Genomic DNA, 23,553 nt, shown 5'->3' with positions numbered 1-23,553 from the left:
TAGCTGTGTGACCCTGGCAAGTCAATTAACCCCAACTGACTAAAAAAAAAAATTTAGAAGCATAGACTGATCCGCCTTCTCTTTCTTTAAATCTGCATACATATTGGTAGATTTGCATGCTCACATTCTCACCAAGGGTAGTTGGATGTCCTGGAGTGTTCTTTAAAATCAGCAGCGCTTTAAATGTGGTATCATTGGTCCTTGCAATAGTTTTTTTAATAATCTGGCTAAAATAACTTGAAAATCAGTTTTTGAAAACAGCTTTAATTACCCCTGCTTCCTTATCTGACCAACAAGGAACTAGAAGCAATAGATGGTTGTAGCCTGCCAGAGTTTGAGGATTTGGGAACTGATAAGTAAGCATTGGTTTTAATTTAAAATCTCTTTCTGATTTGCTGTTTCCAGTCATGTCCCACTCTTGGTGACCCCACGGCCCATATCACACCAATGCTGTCCAAGGGCTTTTCTTGGCAAAGATTCTGGAGTGGTTTGTTATTTCCTTCTCCAGTTCATTTTACAGTTGAGGAAACCAAGCCACAGTTAAGTAACTTGCCCAGGGTCACACAGCTAGTAATCCTGAGGCTGGATTTGAATTTAGATTTTCCTGATTCCAGGCTGGGCTCTCATCCACTAAGACATCTTCCTGCTACCTTCTGGGTAGCCTCCCAATAAAAAGTGTTAGGTGATCTTAGATACTAAATCCAGGTTGATTTTTTTCCTTCTTAGAAATGCAAATTGTGGAAGGCATCTTTTCCCGGAATAAGCATGTTTCACTCACATTAAAAATTTTGTTGATCAATGTATCTACCTTCTTTGATTATTTCCTTCAAAACATTAGGATGTTTAGCTTCTGTGTCCTCATCTGCACTGGCCACCTCTCAGATAATTTTAATATAATGCAACTAAACTGATTTTTAAAACTACTGAATCAACAAACACTTGCAACAAAAGTTTCATCACTAGCTATTTCATTTCTATTTGCTTCTCCAGGCCTTAAATAAACCTGTAGTTTGTGTCTGAATAGCTGCTCTGCTAAGAGGAAAGCTTTTTGGATAGCAATTTTCAATCCATACCGCTATAAAACACACTCTGTTTCTATCTTGTGACATTTCTATTCCCTGTAGTTATTGGCAAACCATTGAGAGCTGATGCAACTTTGCCTTTTTCTTTTATTTCGTTTTATTGTATTACATACCATAGATCTAGCCATTCGCACATCTTGTATTTTAGAGTTACTATGACCACTTTCATGCAGTTATGATTTTATCCATTTTTTTTTGCTCTAATTTTGCTCTAACAAGCCTCTTCTTGTTTTCGTACTGGTAGTGTTTCCATCCAAAGCGTTCTTCCTTTTGTCCATTTTGTTAAGGATTTTTTAAATAAATGAACACTCACTGACAATATGGAACCTAGCAGCAAATTACATCCAACCTCCACTGTTAGAACTCTCAACTAGTTTGCAAGTGAATTGAATGTTAGCTTGAATTACATGCGACCATTTATCATTTTATAACCCAATCTCACATAGTTCAAACACATTAATTGGGACCTATCTGTATTTAAATGGTTCTGGATGTACCACACCAAAAGACTATAGTTCATCCAATTTCTGTTACAATTCTTGTCTCCATATGTTCCCTACCGTTTACCAAGAGGGTCCATTCAACATGCTGGAGGACCTTAAATATATTGTTCCTAATTTAAAACTGGGTGATTGGAATATTCCACATCTCTCTAGGAAAAAAATAAGCTGATTAAAAAAAAAACAAAACACTTCACAGGTCGTTTATGAATCCTTCCTCTTTCTATCCTTTCCCTTCTTCCCCATCTACTTCCATAGACCACTGATGTTCATTAAGGGAAAAAAAACATCCATGGGATAGAGCAAGAAGACCGGAAAGAGCTCATTTTTGAAATTTACTATTTTATGTAAATATGAAGTCAGTGGAGTATAATGGAGCACTGGACTGACCACCATGGGACCTACTTCCTTGACCCTTTCCAGCAGTGGCTAATAGTAGAGCCCTGGTCCTGGAGTCAGGAAGATGTGAATTCAAATCTAGCTTCAGTCACTTCCTAGCTGCCTCAGCTTCCTCATCTGTAAAATGGGAATAATGGGAGGCACATGCCTCCCAGGGTTACTGTGAGAATCAGAGGAGATAATAGTTGTAAAGCACTTATAAATATTAGCTAGCATTATCTTATTCCCTCCTATTTCTTCTGAGACTTGCACCTTTCCCATATCATACTTCCTATCTGTACGACCCCGAACAAGTCGCTTCTCCTCTGTTTCAGTTTCCTCATCCGTAAAATGGGAATAACTGCATCTGCCTCCCACAACTGAGGATCAAATGAGATAATAATTATCAACTTAACCTCTGTCTGCCTCAATTTCCTCAACTATAAAATGGGGAGAATACCTCCCAAGGTTGTTGTGAGGATCAAACGAGATAATAATTTGAAAGCGCACAGCACAGCGTCGGGTACATTGTAAGCGTTACACAAATGTAATTTATTATTATTAATTATCCTATTCCCTCCCATATCTTTTAAGCCTCGGCTTACCTATCATCTTCCCTTTCTACCTATTCCTTCCTACTGGCCCCTTCCCCTCTTCCTACAAGTCTCTATTTAAAATAAAGGAAAAGCTCGTCCTTGACACTTTCACCTGCTTCAACCCAGGCACCCACTCCTCTCGGTCCCTCCAACCGCTAATACTCTGGAAAGTCACCCGTGCTTTGTCCTCTCTCCTTCATCCACTCTCTCGTGCAATGGGAGATGAAGGGCAGGGGTGGGGGTGGGGGGCAGCGGCGCAGACCCCCAGGGCTCTAAGGCGGGACTGGAAGTCAGCGGAGGAGAAAGTGGCCAGGGCCCGCGGGACCGCACTCCGGGGGTGCGCGCATCCGAGCGGAGTTGGAGGGCGAGCGGGGAGAGAGCGCAGGGCACCCGGGCTAGGGGAAAGGGCCCCCCTCCATCCCACCTGCCCGGTGCAGAGCCCAAGAGCCGCAGAAAAGCCGCGGGCTGCCCGAGGGAGAAGGGAAAGGGAGAAGGGAAGTCAGGTGCAAGCTCTCCCTCGGCCTCCCGCAGAGGGAGGCGGGAGCATGCGCGCCAGGAGCGGGCGAGGGGGCGGCTCCCCACCCTCTCCTCCCCCTCCGCCCCTTCCCCACCCCTGGCCTCTGGTTTGGCTGCATTGGTTCGCGCAGTCCCGGCTGCTCCTCGGGTCGCGGCCCCGCCCGGCTTGTCACTGAGCCCGACGCTGCGGGGGGTAAGGAGGACGCTCGCTCGGGAGCCATGTGGGATGGTCCCGAGGGCGCGTGTGCGAGAGCCGGGGCGCTGGGGGGTGGGGGGAACCCGGGGAGGTCAGGGAGGAAGAGGAGGAGGTGGAAGGCGAGTGCCCCGCGAGGTGCGTGCGTGGCGTGTGGCTCGGCGTGCCTGGAGGGCTGGGGGGGGCGGCGGGGGTAATTAATTTCATTCCATCCCCTTTTTCTTTCTCTTTCGGAGGACGCGGGACGTGGTGCGGGCTATCCCCACTTTGCTTGCACTTTGGACGGGGCGCAAAAGCCGCAGCAGTGGCGCCGGCAGCAGCATCCGCGGAGCGCGGGTTAACTTTGGGGGGCCGGGGGGAAGTGAAGGGTTCGCCCAGCGCGATCGCTTGCGGGAGGAGCCCACACAGCCCCGACGCTCTGCTGGGGCAGGGAGGACCTCGGGGAAAGCTAGGGGGCCGACCTTGTTCGGGGGGAGGGGCACGGGAGCACCCTCCTACCCCGAGGGTGATCGTACCCTGCCGGGACTGTGCGCCGCGCGTGCCTTTTGTTTCCCACGGGGTTGCCCGGGTGTCTGCTCCTCCTCCTGCACCTGGGCCGGGCCGGGGTCGTTCACTTCCCGCGAAGACCCTCCGACCATGCCCCATCTCTCCCTCCTCTTCCTCTCTCAACTTCAGCTTGGTTGAGCTGCGGGAGGGACTCAGAGGACAGATGTTCCGTAATCATTTTTCACTTTCTGTTTCCTTTGGGGGAAAACCCTATTTGACGGGGACACTCGTCATCTCCTCCATCACCCGTGGCTTCTTCCATCGTTGGCTAGGATGAGATAAGTAGAGTCCAACTCTACAAGAGGGAGGAAGATCTCGGAAGGAGGTTTTGCCTGAACCAGAGCTTGTAGTGTCTCCTATGTGTGAAAACTCCCTGAGTCCCACGACCTTCTCTTTTTGTCTTTGGGATCGGCTCACGCCTTTCTTTATGACAAAGTTGACCTTTCATCTGATAAAACATGGCAAAGAAAAAAATTCCCCTACTCTCCCCGTTTCCTCCTCCCCAGAAGAAAAGCACCTGTTATTCTTAAGATGGTATGTGTCAAGTGTTTGAAGAAATCAGCATCTGGTCACTCATTCAGTAATCAAGGCTTTGGTGAAATCAGTGTCTGGTCAGTCAGTCAATAATCAGAGGTTTGGTGAAATCAGTGTCTGGCCATTCAGTCAATAGTCAGAGGTTTGGTGAAATCACTGTCCGGTCATTCAGTCAGTAATCAAGGCTTTGGTGAAATCAGTGTCTGGTCAGTCAATAATCAAGGGTTTGGTGAAATCAGTGTCTGGTCATTCAGTCAATAGTCGAAAATTTGGTGAGGTCAGTCAGTAATCAAAACTTTGGTGAAATCAGTGTCTGGTCATTCAGTCAATAATCAGAGGTTTGAAGGAGTCCTTTTGTGATCCATGGGTGGGGAATCTACAGCATTAAAGCCACATGTGGCCTTGTAGGCCCTTAAGTGAGGCTTTTTGACTGAATCCAAATTTTACAGAAGAAGCCCTTTTATTAAAAAAAAAATTGACTAGATGGTAGTCATTCAGTCAATAATCAAGGCTTTGATGAAGTCAGTGTCTGGTCATTCAGTCAGTAATCAAGGGTTTGGTGTTGACCTACCCTGAGCCTCTCATGATTTAAATGCAGAGGTACTGTCCTTATTTTTAGGACTTCGTGATTCTTGATCATATGTTCACATTCCTTTTAACATAGAAAATGGTCAGAAACTTTGCAGAAGCTCAGTTTGCAGAGGTTCATTTCGAACCCAGTTTGTTGTTCTAACTCACCAAAAGTCTAATCTAATTTTACAGATAAGGAAATGAGCCTGGGAGAGATGTGCCTTGCCCTGTGGCTCAAAGTTAGTTAAGTTCTAGAACTGAGATTAGAATTCAGGTTTCCAGAGTTCTGGGCCTGTGTTCTTTTCCTTATGCTTCCTGCTTTATAAGAAATATACTGTAAATTCCCTGCATAAAATGCAAATTGAAGCTGACAGGGCTTGTTTTTGATTAATCATACGATTTCCTTGAGTCTATTTAGTAACTTTTCTTCCAAAATGAATTATTTTTTTTCTTGCGATCTATTGTTTTTACATTGTCGTCCTTATGGAATATCTCTTTCCCCTACCCATGGAACTGTTGCCCTGGTCAGAATTAATTAAAAGAAAAAAGAAAAAGAGGGAGAGAAGCACTTTGGCAAAACCAACCAAAGCATTAATGATGTCTGACAGCATATGCAGTATTCCAACACCGCAGTTCCTCACCTGCAAAGAAGGAAGGGAGAGGTGTATCTAGGCTTTTAGGATCAAGCTTGTTTATTACATAACATTTAGGGTTTTTTTTTCTTTTTTTGTGAGGCAGTTGGGGTTAAGTGACTTGCCCAGAGTCACACAGCTAGGAAGTATTATGTGTCTGAGATCAGATTTGAACTCAGGTCCTCCTGACTCCAGGGTCAGTGCTCTATCCAATTCAACACCTAGCTGCCCCAACGTTTAGGTTGTTTGTGGTGGTTGTTTCCATTTTACATGGTTGTTGTCTTGTATGTTGTTTTCCTGGTTTTACTTCTTTCACTTTGTATTAATTCATATTAGTCTTCCTATTTAAAAGTGGGTTGATAGGATCATAGAGAGCTTTCTTCTTTTTTTTTAGATGAGGAAACAGGTCCAGGCCTTGGAGTTTTCAACCTAAGGTCACAGTAGGCAATATGCATCTGAGGATTTGAATTCAGGTCTTCTGACTCCAAATCAAATGCTCTTTCCACCAAAGTATGCTGCTGAGTGCTACAGTGGATAGAGTGTTGTGCCTGGAGTCAAGGAAAATCTGAGTTCAAATGTGACCTCAGACACTAGCTGTATGACCTTGAGTAAGTCACCTAACCCTGTTTGCCTTAGTTTTCTCATCTGTTAAATGAGGTGGAAAAAGAAATGGTAAACCATTTCAGTATTTTTGCCAAGAAAACCCAAAGTGAAGTCATAGAGAGACGGAAACAAATGGGCAACAACATGCTTTCTACCTATTTGGGTACAGATAGAGTACAGTCTGTATGCCTCACAGATTCATATTCATAGTATCCTTAAAGCAGGAGGAAGATTTCTGATAGAAGTGGGATTTGTGAGGTACGTGAGTGATTGGACAGACAGAAGGCATTAACTGTTTTGGACAGAGACATACTCTATCTAAGGTAGGTTTTTTTTTTTTCCTGTGCAAATAGGATTTGGCTACAGAACTATAGGGACACTCATTTTTATAAGAACAAAGCTCATTGAAGAAAGCTGGAGACTTGGTGGAGGTGGTGAGATTGGGGTAGAAAAACTGAGGTGGGGAGGATGAGCTTGGTTGTACTTTGGCTTTTGATCTTGGGGGATGTCATAATGGGCTTGGGGGTATTCTGGTGGGCTTTGGTGACGATGTGTTTATATTGAGGATGTTTGTCTATTAGGTTTGATTGACTTGGCTAGAGCTGGAAGCAGTAAGAACTTGAGAACGCTAGTTAAGCAGCGAGTTCCAATTTCAGGTATCATGGTTGCATGTGGTATTTCAAAACGATTTGCTGTGTTACTGCTTTGACTTTTGGGATTCTGAAATCGGTTGGTTGGCTGCTGCCCTTCATAACGTTAAAAGACCAAAATGATATTACTGTGTTGGAGTCCACGTACAGTGTGTTTGACTGTGGCTGATCAGACTGATAGGAGCTTGGAAAGCTCTGTCACAGGTTGGCTGCGAATAGTCTGTATGAACACCTGGGAGGGAGATGTCTCTAAATTTGCGCGTCTCATGTTTCTTTTGAGCTACTGCAATTCTGCTTTGCTCATAGAGCACAGTGCCTTCTTTGATGCTGGCACTCCATCCATGCCAGTGTCTCCCATGTCTCACAATCGATACTAAAATTCTTCGGAGAGACCTCGAGAATGTCCTTGTATTTTTTCTTCCATATAGGTACTTGCCTTGTGTGAGTTGTCCAGAAATTAGTATTTTAGGCAAACTTATGTTTGCATTCAAGCAGGGTGGCCAGCCAATTGGAATTGCGCTCTCTTCAGTTGGGTTTGAATGCTTGGCAGTTCAGCTTCAGAAAGGACCTCAGTGGGTTAGGGTTAAACTAGATCCTGAAATTATTTGCTTCTCTTCCTACCATCTAAATTCACGGCCTTTCCTGTATTTTTTCTTTTCCTCCACCTGTAGGTGGTTAAATAGAGGCGGGTGTTCCTCGAAGCTCAGATACTGTCCCTTTTTTTCTTTTTACTTTCTCTTTCTTGTAGGTGTTATATATGCCATTACCTTGCATTTTACATAATTCTAGCTCCAAACTCTCTCCTTGAGCTTCTAATCCCTATTTCAAACTACCTACTGGACAGCTGCAGTTAAAGCATGTAAAACTCAAACTTGTCCAAAACTGAATTCATTATCTCTTGTCCCCCAACTGCTTCTCTCTCTAACAGCTTCTTTGTCCTGATTATCCTATTTTCCCTCAGGGGTACAATACACCATTCTCCTCACAGTCACTCAGGCTGGAGACCTTGGAGTTGTTTCTGACATCTCCCTTCCACCCACATTCACTTAGTCGCTCAGTCCTTTTGATTGAATTCCGTCTGCAGTATCTCAGGCATCTGCCCCCCTCCTTTCCATTTCTGCAGCCACTGTTTAGGCTCTAACTCTGGACAAGGTTATTGCTGTGGACTCCTAACTGGTTGCCATGTCTCCATTCCTACTGCTCTAAACTCTCCTACACATGCCTTTGCCAGATTAATTTTCCTGAAGCACAACTCTGATTGTTTGTGTGTCCTGCTCAGAATCCATAAGCCCCGATGTTGCTTATGGGATAAAGTCCAGCTTGTTAAAATAAGTTAAGAGTTGGAATCTAGTTTTGGAGTAATCTAGTCCTGTCCCCTCCTTTGTTTTGTAGGTGGGGAAACTGAAGCCCAGGAAGGTTAAATGACTTTCCCAAATTATATAGCTTATACTTGACTGAGCCAGTATTCAAAGGAAGTCCTTTAATTCAAAATCCATTGTTCTTTTCAATTCACCAGGATGTATCTCAGGATCCTTCATAATCTGCTCCATCTAGAATGTTAAAAAGACTAGCTTTGGCAAACCAGATCTCTTCAAACCCTTTGAGCCACAGTTTGTCCATCTGTAAAATGGGGTTAACACCTGTGAGTATAATGAGGATTAAATGAGCATATATATATATATATATATATACACATATATATACACATATATATATGTGTATATATATATATATATATATATATATATATGTATATATAGTCAGTCATTCACACCTAGCCCTTGCTACTGTGCTGAGCGCTGAGAATTACAAATACTAGAGAAAGAAAGCTAGACCCTGCCCTCGAGGAGATAATATTCTAATGAAGACTACTTATAAAAGTGTGCTGAAAAGATGGCCCTAAGGGACTGAGCCCAGATTTTTTTATTTGCCTTTGTTTATACTGTTTCTTATGCCTGGAATGTCTACCTCTTTCCCTCTCTTTTTCCATATCTACCTATAGAAATTTTACCACTTTTTAAGGCGAATTTTAAATGCCATCTTTCCAGTTTAGCCTTTTATAACCCCCTCCCCATCAAATTGGAGGTAAACTTTACTCCTTTAAACTCATTTTGTATTCCACCCCATCTTGTTTTATCCTTTATTACCTCTATAAACTCCTTGAAGGTAGTGGTGGGGGGTGAGTTGGGCAGGGGGTCGATAATTTTTTCTTCATCCTTGTATGCATTGCAGCAAGGCTTTACAGTTAGAGGACACTTGGTAAGTTTTGTTGAAGGAAAGGGGCTTGAGCTACTGAGAACAGCCACAATTAGGAAGCAGGAAGAAAAGGACCCTACCAGAGGAGACTGTGAAGGAGTAGTTTGAAAGAAAGATGAATAAGGTTAATACAGTGTTAAATCCAGGGAGATGATTTTTATTAAGGAGCTAGTTTTCATCAGTGTCAAAGGCAGCACTGATCAAAGGCCTTGAGATTTGACTAGAATTCAGTATAACATTTTTTTAAGGAGGAGGGCTACTTAACAGTTCCTTGTCTTAAGGAGCTTTCATACTACTGAGGTAGAGCTGTGTGGTTAGAGCACTAGACCTGGAGATGGGGATATTTGAGTCTAATTCTGGCCTTAGAAGCTGACTAGATGGGTGAATGCTTTAACTTTTGCCTCAGTTTCTTCATCTGTAAAACAGAGTTAATAGCACCCACCTCCCAGGATTGTTGTGAGAGTAAAATGAGTTAATATTCCTAAAGTGAATTATAAACCTTAAAGCTGTTCTTATCATTATTGTTATTATTACTAGAGAGAGTTAAGCCCTGGGAAAAAGATCACTTTTGGAGAGAATTGGTTTGTTTCTAGGCGGAACTATTGTTCTTAGCTCTTGTTAGAGTTAATGGCTCCAATTGTTTGAATGGTCATGTGCAAATAGTAGAGTCTGTTTGTACTTGAGCATATGACCAAAACAGCATACACCTTGAAACATGGCAACCGGCTTTAACACAGAATTTGTACATTTTCCGTGTCGGTTTAGTGATTATGAGGAGTTTCAAATGGACTTCAAGACTAGTGTCATTTGTGAGGTCATCTGGCAAATATAAGAATTTATGCGTGTTCATAATTTTCTAAATGCAAGTACAGCATACTCTTAAAAAACAACTATCCTAAAAGGCTATCATTCTTGATTGTTTAAAACAATTTAAAAAAACCGAATATGGGTAGTAATTCTTTACTTTTAATCTTTCCCCTTCTATCTTCTTCCCTATCTCCAAGGAATTGATTTTGCTATGGTCCCCCAGCCTATAGCATGAGGTATTTATTTATTGAGTTTAGTACAGCTTTGATCCATTCTGAGTTCTGTATTCACTGGAGAAGTGTGAAACTGGCTGCAGTGTTTATGTGTTAATTATAGATTGAGGGGAAAAGGATATTTAAAAAAAATCAGATTTGGTTCTCTATGATACAATACTCGAATAAGATGTGTTTGAAGAAGGGTTTGTTTTACTTTTGTGTAAATTGTTAATACACCCAATAGACCTTGTTCTATCGTCTCTATGGAAGTTACTTTTTAGACATAGGGGCACAGCCTCCAGTTCATAGAATATTTTATAGACTCTTAGAACTAGAGGAAATGTTAGAGAGCATCATAGCAGATCTATAATCTATGCTAGATTAGAGCCTAGAAAGATCTAGAAAGGGTCTAATGTAATTTAGGTAGCTACATGGGCACGGTGGCCAGAATGTTGGACTCCAGTCAAGAAGACCTGAGTTCAGAATCCATTATTTAGCTGTGACTGCTTCGTTTTCAGTGGAGTCTCAAACTGAGACTTCATCTGTAGAATGGGGAGCAAGGCAGTCACCCTTTATGAATATACATCCTCATCTGTGAAATGGGATTAACCCACTTTCTAGGATTAGGGTGAACATTAATTAAAATAACGTAGGTAACATGTTTGGCAGACTTTAAAACCCTAGCTATACACCCCTTGACTGTGAATTCCCAGGTCTTTGCACATGTTAGCCTTGAATTGTTAATGGTACTGTGTTTCAAAATCCTTATTTTATACACCTGCAATATGGAGATGGTTGAGAACAAAGCTTTTGCCCCTTAGAGCTGTTCGTTGGCTATGCTTTTAATTCCTGGAAAATACGTTGTGAATGTTTTCTGGACAGCAGTTTAAGACATACTTTTCAGTTAGGCCTGGAAGTTTGAAGCTGTGGCTAGTAGACAAGGTTGGTTTCCCTTTTGCAGAAGGCTGTTAAAAGGAATTTCAGGCCAGGTTCTCAGAACTAAATAGAAGCACAGGAGTTTCTGCGATTTCTGCTAACTGCCAAAGCCAGAAAGGAGACTTACTGGTTGCTAAAGACTTCAGTAAGCAAGGTTGCGGGATTCTGTAAACCATGTAGAACAGCAGCTGTTAACTGGCATCTCTCTTGTGGATCCTGTGTAAACTGAAGGAAGTGTGTCTGCTCCCAGCTGTTGCTGTCTTTGGGTGAGGGACTCTGCCCATTCATTATCTTGCAATCAGCCACTGGTAATCTTGAGAGCTGAGGTTTTTTTTATCTTGTTTGTTTTTTTGTGCCCGTAGTGAGGATGAGGAGAATGTCACAGAAATCTTTTTAAGAATTCCAATCTTCAGCATCCAAAATAAAGAATGCTCTTTGCTATGGCCAGTGAAGAAAAATAAAGGGAGCCTGGCAGGTATAGTTATCCATTGCTCTCCCCATATGATGGAAGAAGTCAGTAATGCATGGTTTAGTGGAAAGTGTTTGCTTGGTGTTTTCCTGAAGTTGGGTTATTTCTGTTTCAAGAGGCATTTTAGTTCAAGGGAAGCTTTGGCTCTGACATTGGCCACATCTGTGGGACTGAGACCCTTAAATGATGAGAACTAACATTTGCATAACTTTTTACATACATTATCATATTTGAGTTTTTATTTCTCTTAATATTTTCTTCCAAAGGAAACAACATGATGGTATGGAATTTTAATTTTTTTTACTCCATATTTAGAATCATAGAATGTTAGAGCTAAAAGGACTTTAGACATTATTTACCTCAGTACAGTTCCTACCCCCTTTTCATTTTACTGAGGAGGAAAATGGGAGCCCAGAAATGTTAACATAAACTTATTCAAGGCCGCAGAGTGAGTTCGTGAAAGAAGGTGAAGTTTTCCATATTAAGAGGCTTCTTGGTGATGAGAAATTTTCTATTGTTGAAAAAGTTGGTTTTTCAGCCCTTATCAGAAAATACCTTTTGCAGAAGTGTCATACACCAGACCAGCCCCATGCACTGCAACAGTTCTCCCAGGTCTGCGAACCAGATTTGAATGTAATTGGGAAATATTCAAAATAATAGATAAAAATAAATAAAAAATAGCTGCTTTTAATATGTGGTTTCTAAGTCAATACACAGCCTGAAGGGATCCTCATGTAAAACTTATTGGCCCCCATGACTTTCTGAGTTTGACACCACTGGCTTATATGATAATTATGTTTGATAGATACTTCCTGCCAAGACTAGACAGAATTAAGCAGCTGGGTGGTACAGTGGATAGAGCCCTAGGCCTGCAGTTAGGAAGACCTGAGTACAGCTCTCCTATGTGATCTTGGAGGAGTCACTTAAACTTGTTTGCCTCAGTTTCTTCAGCTGTAAAATGGCATATATAATAGCACTCCCAGGGCTGTTGTGAAAATCAAATAAGATAACATTTTTAAAATGCTTAGTGCGGGGACTGGCATGTAGTCAGTACGGTATAGTATAATAATTGTTATTACTGTTGTTGTTCACTTGTGTCTGAGTCTTTGTTACTTCTTGAACCATACTGTCCATGGGATTTCCTTGTCAAAGATGCTGGAGTGGTTTGTCATTTCTGAAGCGGATTAGGTTAAATGACTTGTCCGAGTCACACTGCTAGTGAATGTCTGAGGCCAGATTGAACTCAGGACTCCAGGCCTATCAAGCCACCAAGCTGCCTCCATCATTATTATTAGCCAGTCATAAATCTGTCACCATGATAATGGGATGGATAAGTTGTAAAATATCAGATTTTTAGTGCATGTGATTTTTTTCTGTTAAGAAAAGCAAGCTAAGACATCCCTTTGGGAGGACATTCTCTTGGCAATGCCTTTCTTTCTTCTTTCTTTCAGTTGGGGTTAAGTGACTTGCGCAGGGTCACACAGCTAGTAAATGTCAGGTGTTTGGTCTGAGGCCAGATTTGAACTCAGGTCTTCCTGACTTCAGGGCAGGTGCTCTATCCACTGTGCCACCTAGCTGCTCCCAGTGCTTTTATTTTTGATCTTTCCTTTGGCCTTTCCTTCTCCTACAGTGCTATAGACATCACCCTTGTGATGTCATTGGTCATCTTTGAGAGCGAAGGATGAGCAGCAGTGAAATCCTAAGCTGCACCTACAATTGGAGTAGTGTAGAATGGTGGACAGAGAACTGGTTTCTTAGCTTATAGATGTGGGTTAAATCTCCCTTCTGACACATACGTGTTACATACATACCCCAGTCACATAAATGACTGAGTGGGTCACCCAACCTGTCAGTGCTGTAGGTGACTCCCTTACTGTTTTTGGTAGAGGGAGTTTCCTTACCTGGGAATTCCCATTGTCGAGGAAAACCCTGGTTCAGCCCCTGTTCTCTGAAGTCTAGTGGTTTTCCAGATCCAATGAGATAACTAAAATATTTAAAGTGCTTTGTCCTACTTTCTTCTGCCTAATAGGGTTGGGGAAGAGGCTGGGAGACTAATCCCTTCTTCAGAGTCTATTTGCATAAAGATAATCAAACAATTGATGTTAGTGAAAGTGAAGAGAAGCAGTTCTGTAGCTAGGGCCCTGGGCCTGGAGTCAGGAAGTTTGTTGTTATTTGTGTCCAACTCTGAGACTCCATTTGGAGTTTTCTTGGTAGGGGTGGTTTGTCATTTTCTTCTCCAGATCATTTTACAGAAGGAGAAAGTGAGGCAAACAGGGTTAAGTGACTTGCCCAGGGTCACACAGCTAGTTAAGTGTCAAAGGTCAGATTTGAACTCAGGAAGATGAATCTTCAGGCCCAGCACCCTATCTACTTCACCCAGGTGTCTGGAAGACCTGGGTTTTAATGAGGCCTCAGATATTTACTAGCTCTGTGACCTTGGGGCAAGTCACTTAACTTGTTTCCCTAATCCACAGAAGAAGGAAATTCTTCCTTCCTGTGTTTAGAGTGAGGTTCCCACCCTCCACCCCCCTTTTCTGAGAAGTGTCATAATTTTAAATTCCAGTTCCCCGAGTAAAATTTTACCTTGGGGCAAGCCCTCTGCTTTTGACTGTCACAGTAATGCTCATAACTATAGACTTTAGGGGTTGTCTCTTCTGGGACAACTCTTCTAACTTGGAAACTGCTTGAAAAGCTTTTTGTTCAGGAAACTGAGTGTCTGTGGATAAAGTGCTGGTGATGAGGATGGGATGTGGACCTAGGGGGAAGGGCCCTGGACTTTCCCTTGTGGCCAATCTCTGGCGTTTTCCTGAGGCTATAATTCCATACCTCCCTATGGCCCCAGGCCACTTCCCACCCTTAATCGTGTCTGGACTCCATTCTTCCTTGGCTATTCCTGGAGTTCTATTACCTCATAGACTGCTTGGCCATTCCTCTTATAGTCTTTCTGTATATAAGGTCTATCTTGTCTCCATTAAGATGCTTGGATTCTTAAAATCTAGCCACTGGTCAGATTCTTATAATCTAGCCAATTGTTTACTAATGTTCAGACACCTTAAGAGTCTGGCCAATATGATGGATGTTCTAATAAACCTTGTCTTTGGCTGAAAGAAGGTTTGGGCCGAATTCTTTCGAGCAGGACTTGCATGTTGTGATTTTGGGGTTCCAGCACCCCTGAACCCCTAAATCGCATCACTGGGTCTGAGTTGAAGTTTAATCTCAAGACACCATCCATGTGACCCTGGGCAAGTAATTTAACTTTTTTTTTTTTGGTCTGTTTCCTTAGCTACAAAATGAGGATAATAACAGCACCTACCTTTAAGATTGGTATGAGAATCAAATGAGATAATATTTGTATTGTGCCTGGCTATTATTATGTTTAAGGGCTAGTGCAGGTCGGAGGAGTGAGCCCTGGATGGGCTGTGTGACCCTACTGGAAAATTGTTCAGAACACCTTTGTCAAGTTTATAAATGGTGTACCTTGTTACTCTGTTTACACACATAGGCATTTAAAGGCACAGATTGGTCAAGTCACTTGTCCGAGGTCATCAAGCAAATGAGTGACAATTTTCAGAGACACCTTAATGCCAATCCTTTGTTTTACCAGACTTTGCAAGCTGTTTAGAAGCCAGAATTTTCAACTATATGAAAAATTCCAGATTTCTAGTTAATCCCTCCTTAGCTCTGGGGATGATTATCTTGTTTGAATGTTTCAATTTTTAAAGGAATCAACTTTCCTACTATGTGACCTTTGCTAAGGAGCCTTAGAAAAAGCAAAACTAGTCCCTGTGCCTTCTGGATAATATAATACAATATAACATAATATAACATAACATAACAATATGATATAATTTAATATGATGATAGACAACATGTATATAAATCAGTTTATGTAAGATATGGGCAGCTAGGTGGTGCAGTGGATAGAGCATGAGGCCTGGAGTCAGGATTTATCTTTCTGAGTTCAAATGTGCCCTCAGACACTAATTAGCTGTGTGACCCTGGGCAAGTCACTTAACCCTGTTTGCCTCAGTTTCCTTATCTGTAAAATGCACTGGAGAAGGGAAATGGCAAACTACTCCAGTATCTTTGCCAAGAATACTCTAAATGGGTCACAAAGAGTTTGATACTACTGAAAAACACAAGTTAAGGTAGTGAAAGTGCTCTTAATCATTATGGATTAGAGCAGGGGTGGGGAACCTGCAGCCTCAAGGCTACATGTGGCCCTCTAGTCCTCAAGTGCAGCCCTTTGAATAAATCCAAACTTCACAATAAAAAGATTTGTTCTGTAAAACTTGGACTTGGTCAAAAGGCTGCACCCAAGGACCTAGAAGGCTGCATGTGGCCTCCAGGCAGGTTCCCCACCCTTGGATTAGAGAAATGCAAATTAAAGCAGTCTTGATGTATCATTTAAAATCTCTCCTATTAACTAAAATGATTGAAGGGAAAAGTGACAAATGTTGGAAAAATCGGGACTGCGATTCACTGTTGGTGGAACTGTGAACTGATCCAACCATTTTGGAGATCCAACCCTCTGACCCAGCAATACCACTACTAGATCTGTTTCCAAAGATAATTAGGGAGAAAGGAAAAGAGCCTCTATGTTCCAAAATATTCATAGTACCTCTCTTTGTAGGGGCAAAGAACTGGATATTGTGGGGATGCCCGTAATTGGGGAATGGCTAAACAAGTTGTAGTATATGATTGTGATGGAATACTGTTGTGGTATAAGAAATAATGAGCTTGGTTGAAAAACATGGCTAGACTTGCATGAAATAATGAATAATAAAAAAAAGTAGAATCAAGAGAACGTTGTATACAGTAACAGCAATATTGTTTTGAAAACATCTTTAAGTGATTGAGACTGTTATAAATGTTCAAATTAACCACAAAGCATCTATAAAGGGAGATTCTATCTGCGTCTAGGGAAAGCAGTGTTAAGTAGAAGAATGTATAGAATGATTTTACACACACACATACATATATACATACATACATATACACACATATTTGTGTCTAATGGTAGCCATCTCTAGGGCAGGAGTGGGGGAGGAGGGGAAGAAAAAAAAGAAAAAGTTTATTATATATTTAAAAGGAATAAGAATTGTAATAGATTTGTAGTTTCTTGTTCAATCATCTTTTTATTCTATAATGTTATGAAAATACTTATTTCATAAATTTAAAAAAAAGTGAAGACACTTGGCACCTGGGGGAGGAGGGTCAGGAAAGTCCCTTTGGAAGAGGTTGTACTTGGACTGAAGCCAGGGCTTCTGAGAATCTCTTGCCTTTTTGGTGGAGGTTAATATATCCCTCTTTATTTCCTAGGCTAATCCCTTCACCTATGGCCCTGATCCATTAATGTTCTCCTTTTCCCTTTCATACATATACAATCTCTTTGTCTTCACTTTTTCTTGGGTGTCTCCAGTCATTCTTCTCTCCAGATGCAAACAAGCTTTCTGCCCCCTCAAACTCCCACTTTTCTTTGCTCTTTCGTCTTATTGAAAAATAGTATATAACTCAGCTTCCTTTCCTTCTACTCTCTCCTTATTCCCTGGAAATCTAGTTTTCTTTCTCCTTTGTGGGTTTACCTTCCTCAGTTCTGTCGATTTCCTTGTTCTGTTCCTTTTCTAAGTTCCTGTCCTTGACAGTTTTCAGTTATTCTCATGGCTTCAGCTATTTTTTCTATGTAGATTAATATCAACTATGTTTCCTCTAGTCTATGACATTCTTGTGTCAGACTCATGGTTTCAGCTATTAGCTGGATTTTTCCACCTTAGTCTTCTGGCCCCTCAAACTCAACTCTCTCAAACTATATTTAATGTATTACCTCCAGAGCCCCCTTACAACTTCATTATTTCTGTCATTGGCACAGCTATTTACCTACATTTGAAATCTTTTACTGTTTTTGATTCTTCTTCCACTCATCTCTAATGTCTAATCAGTTGCTGATTTCTATTGATTCTACCCAGGAAATCTCTCTTCCCATCTCTCACCTTTTGGTTCTCAGTGTCCCTACCCCAGGGCATACTCTTAATACTATCTACTTGTATGCCATAAGTGCTTAATAAATGCTTGTTGATTGTATAATTCCAACAGTTCATAACTGTTGCCACAATGGTAGGTACTGATTGATTGTATAATTCCAGCAGTTCAAAAATGTTGAGGTAGTAGGTACTTAGTAAATATTTATTGATTGTATGATTCCAAAAGTCCCAAACTTTTTCCCACTTCTGTTCTCTGACTTGTGTTCTCTGTATAGTGCCTAGATTAATCTTCCTTATAGACAGTTGATCATGATACACTGCTGCTCAAAATCTTATTGTTTTATGTAATAAGATTCTAACTCCTAACCTAGAGTATGAGGCTCTGGCATAACAGGATTTGGAGATAGAGGGCCTGTGTTCAAATCTTGGCTCTACTATCCATCAATCAGTAATATTTATTAGATACCTACTGTGTGTTAGGCACAGTGCTAAAACCTGGGGATACACAAAGAGGCAGAAGATAGTCTCTGCCTAAAGGAGTTTACAGTCTGAGGCGGAAGGGGAAACAACATGCAAACAAGTATACACAAGGCAAGCTATATACAGGGGAATTAAGAAGTAATAGAGATAAAGCCTAGGATTAAGAAGGGTTAGGGAAGTCTTCCTGTAAAGGATAGAATTTTAATTGAGCCTTAAAGGGAGCCAGGGAGGTCAGTAGGCAGAGTGGAGGAAGGAGAGTATTCCAGGTGTGGGAGACAGCCAGAGCACTGGAGTTGAGGGAGAGTGTCTTGTTCTTGGAATGGTCAGAGGTCCATTGTCATCAAATTGAAGAGTATGTGTCAGGGAGGAAGGTGTAAGAAGACTGGAAAGGTGGGGAGGATGTGGTAAATATGAAAGGTTTGGAATGCCAAACGAAGCATTTTGTATTTGATCCTGGAGGCAATAGAGAGCTACTGGAATTTATTGAGTAGGGAGTGTGTGACATAATCATATCTGTGCTTTAGGGAAATCACTCTAGTGGGTGATACCAGCCCCTGGGGGTGCTGGAAAGATTGAGGGGGATGATGGTAGCCTTGTGTGCAATTAAGGGGTGTTGAATAAAAATAAGGGAAAAGAAAATTTTGAAAAATCGTTTGTACATGTTTGATCTGTTGTATAACAGTTAAAGTCATAGTGATTACATTATTTTCCAAATAAATACACAAAATGCAAGTTGTAACCAGTCAGTGATCAAGTCCTCTGATGGGTCTTAAAAAGCAAGTGTTGTCAGGTAAGCATGTTGTCCATTGTGCAAGGAGTCTAGCATGCAGTGGCAGGAATATGTGTATGTAATGACTTGTTTACAACACAATATTATACAGTTATATGATGCAAGATTGCATCATCAAAGTTTCAATGCAGGAAAAACCCCACAAATTTACAATAAATTGTTAAATTTAAGATACGTCAAGAAACTTTCCCCAACCCCATTTAATTCTATTACTTTTCTGCTCAATTATGTTATAATTATCCTGTATGTAATTTGCTTAGTATGTATTTGCTTGTATGTTATCACTCCTGTTAGATTGTAAGTTCCTTGAGGACAAAGACATGGGAGTGTATTTGAGAGAGGGTGCAAAGGTGAGATGGACAGCCTTGGCAACATCTTGGCTATGGGGTGGGATGAGAGATAGTGAGGAGTCCAGGATGAAACCTAGGTTGTGAGTTGGAGGAACTAAGAGGATGGTGCTACCCTCTACAATAATAGGGAAGGTGGTGGCAGCAGGGATGGAGGAATTAGAGGGAAGGATGAGGTTACTTTTGGACATGTTGAGTTTAAGATGTCTATGTCTATCCATTTTGAGATGAATCAAAGGCAGTTGGAGATAGGAGATTGAAGGTCAGCAGAGAGGTTGGGCAGAAATTGTAGATTTGAGAATAGTAGTGATGATAATTAAATCCATGGAAGCTGATGAGATCACCAAGTGAAATAGTATAGAAGGAGAGAGAAAAAAGCCTGGGACAGAACCCAATGGGACAACCTAAGGTTGGAGGGCGTGGTCTGGAGGAGAATGTCCTGAAAAGCTAGGGAGAACAGTGTTAAGGAGAGTGATCAACAAACAGTGTCAAAGGCTGTGAGGTCAAGGAGAATGAGGATTGAGGAAAGGCCATTGGATTTGACAATTAGGAGATCCTTAGTAACTTTGGAGAGAGCAGTTATGGTAGAGTGATAAAGTCAGAAGCCAGATTGTAAGGGGTTAAGAAAGCGAGAGGAGAGGAAATGGAGGTACCTGTTATGGATGACCTGTGTAGTACCTTTTTGACCTTGGTGCAAGCCACAACATCCCATGGTTCAATTTCCTGAATTATATAATGAAAGAATTGGGCAGCTGGGTGGCAAAGTGGACAGGGTGCTGGGCCTGGAATCAGAAAGACTCATCTTCCTGAGTTCAAATGTGACCTCAGACACTTAGTAGTTGTGTGACCCCTGGCAAGTGACTTAACCCTGGTTACTTCAGTTTCCTCATTTGTCAAATGAGCTGGAGAAGGAAATGGCAAAGCCCTCCAGTGTCTGCCAGGTAAACCCCCAATGGGGTCATGAAGAGTCTGACAGAATTTAACTGAGTCTTGAGAGAAGTAGACAGATGGTCTGGAAGTCCCCTTCCAGCTTTGTTATCCTGTGCTCTGATATTGGTACCCCCTGATTTGCTAGTTTTACTTCATACAACGCTGCATGTAGTCTGCACTTCAGCCAAAATGTATTACTCCTTCCTTGCCCACCCATCTCAGTTTTTGTGGTATATCTCATGCCTGGAATGCCTCCTCTCCCCATCTATGCCTGTTGAAAATTTACCTTCCTCGAGGACCCAGGCCACATGATACCTCTCTTATCTTCTTGTAAGCCTTCTCTTATCTTCTTGTAAGTTGTGAAATATGAACTGAGCAAAGAAGGGGACATAGTTTTCATGCTATTACCATAAAAGAATGCCAGGCAAATTATTTTAATTTTTAATTTATGAAATAAAATAAACATTTCCCTAATTTATTCATACATACTTCTATTTAGCAGTTCTTTCCCTGGATGCCGATAGTGTCTTTCTTCATATGTAAATTCTCAGTTGCTAGTTCGTGATTCATGCTTTTTCTCTTCCGTTGGTGTTTTTCTGAACTTGTTTCAGACTGAAATCTGGTCCTGTTGAGCTGTGGAGCAAATATTTGTTCTTAGACTCAGTCTCTGATTCATTGCCCTTCTGGACACACCTTCTGGTGTGTTTGTGAACACTTACTTTGGACTTCAGGTGGCTTGTGTCTAGATTTTTGAGCTCCTGGTGTATCATCCTCTCCTTCTTTCTTGGCTGGTTAATTGGCCCAAATCTTTTTGGTAGGAGGCATTGTGGAACACAGGGAAGAGGACTGATTACTGATTCCAGAATCCGAGGATCTAGGTTTACATCCTGCTTTCTGATGATTACTGCCTTTGAAACTTGGGCAAATCACTCAAGCTCCTTGGCCTGGGTGTTAAAAAGAGTTGGCTGGGGCACTTGCCCTTTGAGGTCTCTTCTACCTCTCAAGCTGGAATTCTGTGTGTGCTGTTTCTTTACTTTTTGTTATTTACAACACCCCGCCTCCTTCCTGAGGTGCTGTTGGTGGTGCTGTTGGCAGTTTAGATGAAGGTACATTCCTTTTCCTAGACCTTGCATAGTACTCAGAATCAGTTGTACTTTTGCATCACTTCTGTTCTAGTTTGCATTGTTATATGTTTGTGTTATGTAACTCTTCTAGATAATAAATCCTGGAGATCAGGGATTGTATCTTATTTTATGTCACGTGTAGCTGCTATCACCATGTTTTGAAAGTAGGTTCTAGACAAGCGTTTGTTGAATTGGTTAATGTTTCAGGGATATTATATTTCTCCCTGAAAGTCAGAACATGTACTTGTTTCTAGTCTCGAAGCACCTTTGGCCTTCCTCATACTTCCTTAAAGATTACCTACTGGTTCATGTGGGTTATATCGCTAAGTTCTTTTGGTAGTCTGAAATATTTGTTCATCAGGCTCAGGGAATCCAAACTCCTCATTTAAAGAATTCATTTGTAACAGAAAGGGGCTTGCTTTACTGTCTCTTTGCTTTCTTGGTCTTTAATTTCTTTTAAATGTGTTTGTGCTGTTTTTTATGGTCTGAAGAACATTTTCCACAAATGAAGAGAGATAAGAGTTAAGTATTTCATCTTTTATATCCTTTAACATTATTCTGTCTATGCAGAAATAGGCAGTGAAGGTGGATACTGATGCTGGGCTTGGAATCAGGAAGATAGGAGTTCCAGTCCATCCTGAGAGACTTTTATTACTTTTAGCTGTGTTACCCTGGGCAAGTCACTTAACTTCCTCCAGTCTCAGTTTCCTCATCTCATAAAATTAGGATAATAGCACCAACCTCCCAGGTTTGCTGTGAGAATTAAGTGAGATACTACTTGTAAAGCAAAGTGCTATGTGAATACAACTTCTTATTATTCTATTCTTGGTCCTCATTTTGTTTCAAATATGCCTAAGGAGCTCTTTTCAGTTCCTTCTCATTCCTAGCTTCAGTTTCACTTTGTTCTGATCTTTTTTTAGACACTATTCTCCTCTCCCTCTTTAAAAAACAATTAAATTTTTATATCACTTTTCCCAAATGTATGCATTTTACCTTCCTTTGCCTATTGAATTTTCCTGTATAACTAGGAAGAAAGAAAGAAGTTTAGCAAAACTGAAATTGACGGTATAAGTAATGTTTCACACTCATAGAAATAATAATAGTAACAGTAGTTAGCATTTATATAAAGGTTTAAGGTTTGCAGAGCACTTTATAAATATGATCTCATTTTATCCTCATAACCCTGGGACATCGGTGCTGCTATTATCCTCATTTTATAGGTGAGGAAACTGAGGCAGACAGGTTAAGTGGCAGTAGGCCCTTTCTTTTGCATAGAAGGGAGCGAGGTGAAGTTTGTTATCCCTTCCTTAGGGCCAAATTTAATCCTCATAATTATGCAGAATTTAACTTTCCACACAGTTCTTTAATGTCCATGCCATTCTTTAGTTTGTCCATATATCTTCTCCTGATTTCGGAGGTGTGAATGCTCATGCTGAAAATTTAATAATCTATGTTTAAGCTGGTTCCAGCACATCCTTGAACCCCACATACCAACATTATTGTGTATTATTGTGTTTTTATTTATTTTGTTAAATATTTCCAATTACATTTTTTGATTAATTTATTTTGATTTATCAACAATCACTTCCACATGCTTTTGAGTTTAAAATTTTTCTCCCCTTCCTCCCCACCACCCTCCCCAAGATGGCGCACAATCTGGATATAGGCTGTACATTTACATTCCTGTTAAACATATTTTCACGTTAGTGATGTTGTAAGTAAGAATTAGAAACAATAGGAGGAACCACCATAAAGAGGAAACAAAACTCAACAGAAGAAAAAAAAAAGCAAATAGTGTGCTTCGATCTACATTCAAACTCCATAGTTCTTTCTTTGGATGTGGATAGCGTTTTCCATCATGAGGCCTTTGGAGATGTCTTAAATCCTTGTATTGCTGGAAAGGGTTCAGTTTATCAGTGTTAGTCATCGCACAACATGGCTGTTATCAATCACAGTTTAATGATTTTTCTGGCTTCCTTTTAGTCCCAACTAAAATTCCACCTTCTACAGGAAGCTTTAATTCATTCCAGTTAATTAATTCTTAATTTCAGTGCTTTTCTTCTTTTAATTATTTCTTGTTTATCTTGTATATAGCTTGCTTTGGATATATTTATTTGCATGTTGTTTCCCTTATTAGATTGTAAGCTCCTTGAGGGCAGAGACTGTCTTTTGCCTCTTTTTGTATCCCCAGAGCCCAGTGCAGTGCCTGGCACATAGGAGGCACTTAATAAAAGTTTGTTGAATTGAAATGAACGTGGTTCAGCTGCACTGATATGTGGCACTTCTGACTTAGATCATTACCCTTTTTAGAGCTTTGGAACATAGGGTTGTGCCTGTCATTCCTGAAGTCTCCTTTCTAAAGCCTGAGATACACACATTTGTCTATGCCCAGCATGCTCTTACCTTTGCTGTTAGAAA

The 23,553-nt window shown here is 41.1% G+C and overlaps 1 protein-coding gene across 9 annotated transcripts in view; it reads left to right on the top strand.

Moving 5' to 3' along the window:
* The first annotated feature begins 3,176 nt into the window (after window positions 1-3,176).
* The window catches only part of L3MBTL4 (L3MBTL histone methyl-lysine binding protein 4), a 483,848-nt gene continuing 463,471 nt past the window's right edge, over window positions 3,177-23,553 (top strand). For 3 of the 9 annotated variants that reach the window (XM_078153506.1, XM_020974984.2, XM_078153502.1), the window contains exon 1: window positions 3,180-3,265. The gene's annotated coding sequence lies outside the window, so the exon portion shown is untranslated. Of the gene's footprint in view, window positions 3,266-3,354; window positions 3,404-23,553 lie in introns of those variants that run through there. The other 6 variants (XM_078153507.1, XM_020974982.2, XM_020974986.2 and 3 more) reach the window with 6 other exon arrangements.

The sequence above is a fragment of the Phascolarctos cinereus genome, unplaced genomic scaffold (genome assembly GCF_003287225.1).
Source record: "Phascolarctos cinereus isolate Bilbo 61053 unplaced genomic scaffold, phaCin_HiC Scaffold_4;HRSCAF=312, whole genome shotgun sequence".
Lineage (NCBI taxonomy): Eukaryota > Metazoa > Chordata > Mammalia > Diprotodontia > Phascolarctidae > Phascolarctos > Phascolarctos cinereus.
Note: the sequence above shows the minus strand (reverse complement) of the source record. Positions and strands in the feature narration are given on the sequence as shown.